Below are 8,512 nucleotides of genomic sequence, written 5' to 3'. Positions count from 1 at the left end.
CCGTCGGCTTGCCTTCGGATTCTTCTCCAGTCTCACCATCTGCGTCGCTACCGTTGTGACTGCGGGGGATGTTGAGTAACGTGATTGTATTAGGAAATATTCTGGCTTGTCTTGTACTCCAAATTGGTCTTTGTACTCCTATATATATGCCCACCAGGCTCAACCAATACAACGAACTATTCCACCAAATCCCTCTATCCCTTCTAACACTATGTAATGGACCTGGTACGTATGTATCACGTTTCATTTCACTTTTAGCCAAGAACATGTTCAAGCTAAATATAAAAATATATAAATTACTATCATAAGTAGAAAAAGTTTGAGGGACATTGGACAAAAGAACAATAGAGATAAAAGGTGTCTATTGATCCTGTTTGTCACGAGATCCATTGATGTACTCAAAATGGCACTTATCAAATGTGTCATTACAGCATTATCTCTTCTCTATCATCTCAACATCGAAGAACAATAGGTTAAGAAACAAAAAAATTATTGATGGGCTTAAACATAATAGATTAAGACACAAGAGAATCATCAACATGCTTAAACACAGGCGCGGTGCCTCCGCCTGCTAGTTGTTCTCATACCAAGGAAATTTGTATGTGTGAGCTTTGCTTTTACTATTTATATATGAGATTCCTTTCAACCAATATACAATTTCATTAATCCAAATTTAATATGTTTCATGCAACCATATATGTACATAAATCCTTATCATTTTATTGTACAAATGGATGGGCGCGGCATCGTGCGCCGTCAATGATCAAGTACATGTTAGTTTTTTGTTGTGCAGGAATAGTAGATGTTTGTTCTCGACAGGATTAAGAGTTGCACCTGAAAAAAGTTAGTCGAAACCTGTCAATGATGGACTTAGTTTCGAAGATTTTGATGGAAGTAACACAACGGTTCAAGAGGTGTATAATTTGGACGATGAGTTCATATTTCTTTTTGATTTTTAAAAAAGGATCCAACAAAAGCAATCCCATTCCCTCCGTGGGAAAGACTATGAAAATTCTCTAGTGATGATAGTGGCCGTTCAAGCATTGCGTCGCTCATAAAAAAAACCCATGAATAATTTTTTTTAACAACTTTGAAGAATAGTCACGAATTTGACAGAAAAGTTCATAAATTTTAAGAATGTTCACAAATTTGATTTTTTTACAAATATAGAATCTTCAGGAATTTGAAAAAAAATAAAGTTCACGAATTTTAAAAATTAGTCATGAATTAATAGGGGGAAAATACAGAAAAAAAGCCAAGAAAACGAACATAACCCGAGTAAAAACGGCAGAAAAAACAGGAAATGATAAAAAAAACAGATGGAAGCTTCCTCAAACCGGGAAATGCATACTGCTTGTTGTGCATACAGGCCGGCCCATAACCCGAACCAAGGAAACGTAGTGGGGTAGCACATTTTTCTACTAGAAGCATCCTATTTTACACAATGAGTGTAAAATAGCATATTACAAATACACTTGTGGTAAAAGTATCGCAGGAGCAACTGACAAGATGGTACGTTTCTGGATGAGCTTTCTAGGGGCACTCACGAGGGACAATACATGTCAATTCTCGGCAGGAGTAAGAGTTGCGTCTGAAAAACGAAACCTGTCAATGATCGATATAGTTTCAAAGATTTTGATGCGAGTAACACAACAGTTAAAAAGGTGTGTAATTTGGAGGATGATTTCATATTTCTTTTTGATTTTGAAAAAAAAGGTCGAACAAAAGCAATCCCATTCCCTCTCGTGGGAAAAACTTATCAAAATTCTCTGGTGATGATAATAGCCGTTCATGCGTTGTGTCACTTATCATCACCAAAGAAGATTTTGAATGTAACATTTACAGGAGATACCTCTCAACTAGTTTTTTTTTTAAAACAATCCTTCAACCAGTGATTTCGAAGTCTTTATTTTGAGGGGTATATCGATTCTTTATTCGAACAAGTTCAACGGAATCATTACAATATCATGTGGTTGAAGGAACCACACATGTCTATCTACACCTAGAGATAGAGAAAATTTAGCTATGCGATTTCGATGTAACTCAGTCCCTTCGTCGGTGCCAAACGGCTGGGACTATATGGGCCTAGACGTTATAGAAGAATGCTCACTGGGCCGTGGGCCCACCAGTTAGGTCATTGGCTCTGTTTGTTGTTTCTCCAGGCAGACAACGCGGAGGGAGGGAGGGAGGGATCGGATCCATGTCGCCGCTTCGGTTCTTGGGCTCCCTCGCGGTCTCCTCCCGCCGTAGAATCGGTGGCCAAGCCTTAGGATCCGCGAAGCTGCTCCGACACCACTTTGTAAGTCACAACCCTAATCTCTTACTCCCTCCGTTCTAAAATATAGTGCGTCCTCGGTTTCTGTGCTTCAACTTTACCATAAATTTAACCAACGAGACCGAATGCGGCGGAAAAAAAATTATATCACTGAATTTGTATTCAAAAGAAGTTTTCAATTATATAATTTTTGCTTCCGCCGCAGTCGGTCTCGTTGGTTAAATTTATGGTCAAAGTTGAACCTCGAAAAACGTGGACGCGCTACATTTTGGAACGAAGGGAGTACTATCTGGCGCGTGGGTGGATCCGGCTTCCCTCGCAGGTAGCGTAACCACTGAATTTCAGCTTATATGAGTGATGTATGTAGACAATTTGATTTTGGTACAGAGTAGAACACCTATTTTTTTCCCACAAGAATCGAATTAAGAGGTTTTTTTTACCTGTGCCGACCCCTTGGAAAGCTTGTTAATCTAGCTGTTGTGTAAAATTAAATAAATTTTCATGTTGCTGTCACAACTATGTCTGATAACAGGACTGCTATTCTGGCACAGTATGGTTGCATGTGATTTCCTAGTTTGGTTAACTGTCCAAAGCAGCACTGCAGTTAATTTGTTCCATTCAATCTCAACTAATTCTTGCCACATGAATATACATGCTGTTTTATTAGTCGACTTTGCAAGAGACTAAGGGCTTGTGTCTTGCCATATACAAATCCAATGCGAAATTCATTAAGAGCTCTAGTATTATTATCTTATCTGTAAATCTGCGTTCTCATGCATCCCCTAGTACAGGTTGCCCATGGGTGAATGGCGTGGTAGCATTGTGACAATGGGTGCCCGTGGGAGGAGTGTGGTACTTCAAAGAGGAGCCACCAGGTATGTGTGAAATGAATCTGCCTCATTTTGTATGTCCTACCTTGTTACTTTGTCACCGAGGGACCATGCATTAATCTTGTTTCCGCTCGTTATCGCAGCCAGCAGGCCGATTCATCATCATGAGGAGGACCCGTAGGAGGAAAGCATGGAGGAGAAAGTCATGAAGAGGCGGTTCGAGGAGTGGATGACCGACTACAGCCGCACGGACAAGAACAAGGAGGAGAAAGCGATGCGGTACGAGGTGTTCAAGCGCACTGCCTAGTTCGTCGACCAGCACAACACAAAGGGTTCTGGGTGCACCGTCGGAACAAACGACTTCACTGACCAGACCGAAGAAGAGAGTCGGTGCTGGGGAGGATGCCATCCTGCTCATATGCGCAAGGAGGAGGAGCTCGTGCTCACCCGACGCTGCGAGGAGGAGCTCATGCGCATCCGACGCGGAGTCATGGACTATTAGAACGGCAGTGGCATTGTATAGCTTGATGATGGAAACTGTCGGTTGTGCTTGTTGCTAGATCGTCCCTACGGTAGGTTATCAGACTTTCTATATGTAAGCATGAAATGAAATATGTAATGCCTTGTATGTAATGCAAGTCTTTCTTTGCGGCATTCCAGTGGTCCGGTCCTAAATATGATTGGTATTAGCCAAGTATTCCGATTACAAAAGCCAAATTAGAGCTAGCACCAACTTGAGCATACATGATGCTTCGGACATCACCATAAGGAACTACCTTCATCTGATTAGTTTCATTTTGGTTCCTCGAACATTGTTATCTCACAAACTTATCGCCCTTGATTATAGTAGCAAGTGAGGTTGAGAACTTATTTGTATTGTAGTTCTTCGGTATTCTGTCAAGCTATGCCTTTTTCTCATAGTCCCAACATTCCTTTGGACTTATCTCGATGAATCCTGATGTCGAGGACATACGAGGCTTCATGGAGACCTTCCATATGAACATTCAATGACAAGATTTTTGTGTCCTTATCACTGCAAGCTAATAATATGTCATCCACATACATGACTAAAATTGTGAACCTACTGCCTTTATATTTAACATATATGCAGTTCTCCACAACATTTTTTGTTAAACCAAATATTATGACAGTTTATCAAACTTGAGGTATCATTTCCTTGAAGCTTGCTTCAAGCCATAAATTCATTTTGTTAGACAACATGCCAAATGTTCTTTCCCTTCCATGACAAAACCTTTAGATTGAGTCATGTAAATGTCATCATTTAACTCACCATGTAGAAATGTCATTTTTAACATCCCTTTGGTGTAGTTCCAAGTCATAATGAAGTACCAATTCTCTCACGATTCTAAAAGAGACTTCGGTTGACACATGGGAGAAAGTTTAATTGTAATCAATTTTGTTCACTCTATGTGAACCCTTTTGCCACAAGCCTTGCTTTAACCTTTCCAATTCCCCTTTGGAGTCATACTTAGTTTTGTAGATCCACTTGTAGCCTACTATTAGTATTAAAAAACATTTGAGCTCATAGATTTCAACTCGTCTTCCATGGAAACTAGCCACTTGGATGAATTTTCACTTTTAATGTCTTCCTTATATTAGGTTGGATCAGCAACATTTCCTATATAATTTACATCCTCACTCATATTACGTAATATAACCATCTGAGATAGCTTTCTTACTATGACAGAATGGTCTTCGTACAAGAGGTCGTGGTGGAGGAAATCCTTTTTAGGATCATTATCTTGCCGGGTCCTCATTAGATTATGTATTTCCACTATCATCAGTTTCAGGATCACCATTTAGTGGAGAATCTTAACGGATATAAAATTTAGGACCATTAGATGTCACAATTATTTGTAATGGAAAAATGATATTTGGATAGTTGAGGATGGAACACACACCCATTTCTCCCCAAGAATCCAAGATAGATCTCCCTTATCTTTGTGACCTGATTATCCTAAAAACCCACTTTCCTACTCCGCACAAACTTTGTGGCATGACATGGACAACAGAAGCGTCACCCCTTTCCCCTATGAGGGTTTCCAATCAAGAAACAACTGACTATTATTGGATATCATTTGTTAAGTTGTGGTTTGAAAACTTTAGTTTCAGTGGGACAAACCCACACACGTAGGTAATTCGAGCCCTGTTTCTTTGTCGTCAAAATCTCGTAAGTTATGCTCGGGGCTTACTAGATTGGAGAGATATTTAGTGTGTGTGAGGCCATCTTCATTGACTCCATCCAAAGGCTCACTATTAAAGTTGAATGACACGCAACTACGCCATTTTGTTGAGGTTCACCCGGCATTCAATAATGCGAAACAATTTGATTTGCGGATTGGAACTTGGCAAAAGGTCCAGGATTTTTCTCATAAGCAACAAACCTACCATAATATTCTCCCCCACGATCAGATAATACAACGTTGATCTTTGCGTTTAGCTGATTTTCAAGCTCAACTTTGGAAACTTTGAATCCTATATGCTGAAGAGATTCATTGCCACTATCTTATTTATCTTGACATGCAACCTATCCACGTCATCAAGTAGGTCCATCAAATAGTCGATCCCCACTAACTCAATTATCTTAACATGCAACTATGCCAACTCACCATGTCATTATGCATGAAAAAACTACATTAACATGCACCATGCATGCTACTCATATTCAAATTGTATGTATTTTAGTTTCTATGCTCATATTGCTAATACAAAACTAACTGCATCCACTTCCCGTGGCAACGCGCAGGGTATCATCTCTAGTTTGTCTAAAGATTCTGAATGGCCCATATGGGGAAAGGTCATCTAGGAAAGTGAGGAATGAATCAAAATCATCCACGCACTTAACGTTAAGGCGTACACATAAGTAAGTGTGATTTAGTTCTAGAACTAATGTGGCTCTTACTAAATCTTTCTTAACCATTTTTACTTATTTTGCGATAATGCAATCAACACATTTATCTACATCTGGGAAGTCTAATAGAAATACATTTTAACCAAGCATTGTGTCCCCCCCCCCTGAAAGGTGGCCCAACAACGTCGTCACTATTTTGAAAAGTTAGTAGTGCTTTTCCATTGGTTTTAATCTTCACAATCATTGCTCACATGCATAACAAAATCATTAAGGAAATAGCATGTATAGTTTGTCTTGTCTGACATCTAGGCTAATATTATTTAATCGAAGACCATAGGAAATGTGTAGCTCCAACATGAGAAATGCCATGGCTTCAACATCAACTTTTTGCTTGCCCTAGCATTATGATTTGGGTTGAAACAAATCCATGCATGGATTTAGCAACATGAGAAGTTGAACCTAAATTAGTCTACCATGACATTCGAGAGAAATCAACTAAAGTGTTTCATCAACAAAGTGATTTCATAATTACCTTGTTTGTTCTGTCATTTGGGGAAGCTCGGGAAATTCCTCTTATAATTTCCTTCATTGGCGCAAAGTGACACACATTTTCTCCAACAGTCGAGTTGCTAGGAGTTGAAGCAGGGGTTCTAGCCTCTTTTCCCTTGGATGTCTTTTGGGCTTTTTTCTTAACGTGGCTTTTTTGCAGGCTAAAGGAAACCTTCCCCTCATGTTATCTTTTGGCAAAACCAACTTTAAAATCATGCTATTTACCTACCTCATAATTCTCTCTTCCTCTTGGACAACCCTAGGGGGTCATTTAACTGAGTGTTCATTGTTATTTTAAAGAATTGTAGTTGATCTTGAATTGATGAAATTCAGATGGACGGGACAATAAAATGATGATTACAAGAAGGCTGTCACTTAATTCATATTTCAAAGATTTGAAGAAGCAGTCGACATTCTCATATATGATGCTTGACCTTCCCATTAACATTGCACTTCCCAAGAAGATTGGAGAGAAGCTCTTCAGCATACGGCTTTTGGAGCCTTTGAATTGATAGGCTTCTTCAAATCTTGAGTCTATGAAATGTGAATTAAGTAACAACCTTCTCGTAATCATGATTTTGGAGTCTCTTCCAACTAAATTTGACCAATTAATTCAAGATGAACTACAACCCTCACACTGATTAAGAATACCCCTAGGATTATCCAAAAGGAAGATAGAATTATGAGAGAGAGAGAGAGAGAGAGAGAGAGAGAGAGAGAGAGAGAGAGAGAGAGAGAGAGAGGGTAAAGACCAAGATTTTCAAGTTGGCTCTGCCTAGATAGCATGAGGGGAAAGGTTTCCTTTACCCTCGGAAAAATCCCTTTAAGAAAGAAGCCCAAAATACATCCAATAGAAAAGAGTCATACCTTTGCTTCTGCTCCTATCAACTCGACTTTGGGGCCTCCACAAAAGATTGAACAAGCAAGGTATTGATGAAATCATTTTATTTTTAAACACTTTATGTTGATTTCTACTGAATGTCATGGTGGATTGATTCCGGTGCAACTGCGCATGTTGTTAACTCCACGGAGGGATTCATTTCAACTTAAATCATAACGCGGGAGGAAATAAATCATAAGGTAGCAAACATAGTTGAAGTTTTGGGATCTCTCCCGTTGGTAGCTACATACCGGCTATAGTAATTGATTAAACAGTGTTTATGTACCAATCTTATGTCAGATTTTTGTTCATGTTTCTTGTTTGGAATGAGTGCATGTTTTGCAACAAACAATTTTCTTTAAATAAGTGTAATAAAATTTTTGGCCTCGGTGTCAGACGAAGAAACATATACGTGTTATTACTTAAATCTTTTGTAATGCGTGTGAGTGATGAATGTAAAGATGAGAATAAATGGAAATGCATTAGTAACTCCTCAAAACCATGGCACCGTTGTTTTGGCCACATTTTGAGGGGTAGAACGAAATGCCCGCAGCCTGCACTTACAGTATATAAACATCAGCAGGTGATACCCCGAAAAAGAAAACATCAACACATGATAAATAAATCTTCTGTGATAGCACCGGTTTTCCAATAGATAATCTCATCTAGCATCTCAACCTAGACTCAAGAATCATGCACCATTTGTAGAAGGGGAAGAAAAATTCAAAGGTAGAGAGTATCTAAAGTTCCAATAATGCAAACAAACTTTTCTGAAAGTATGGTAGAACTTGATGCAATGTAAAACCATGGGATTTTTCTTTTCTTACAGAGCAAACATTCAAAAAATTCCATGTGTAGTTAAAATTGTGGGATCAGATGATGCAGCATCACTCAACGACTATTCACAGACGGTGGAACAAGAATGAAGAAACAAATAATCACCATGATGTCCTCAGGAGTAATCAAAAGGAACATACGATACCTTTCTCAACAAAACTCCATAATGATATCCTATCTTCAACATTGATTTTTTTCGAGGAAATGTCTTGGGCAACGTCAGTACTATGTAAAGATGATTCTAATGTTGCTTACAAAACAAAAATACA

The sequence above is a fragment of the Triticum dicoccoides genome, chromosome 4B (genome assembly GCF_002162155.2).
Source record: "Triticum dicoccoides isolate Atlit2015 ecotype Zavitan chromosome 4B, WEW_v2.0, whole genome shotgun sequence".
Classification (NCBI taxonomy): Eukaryota; Viridiplantae; Streptophyta; class Magnoliopsida; order Poales; family Poaceae; genus Triticum; species Triticum dicoccoides.
This window is presented reverse-complemented; position numbering follows the sequence as displayed.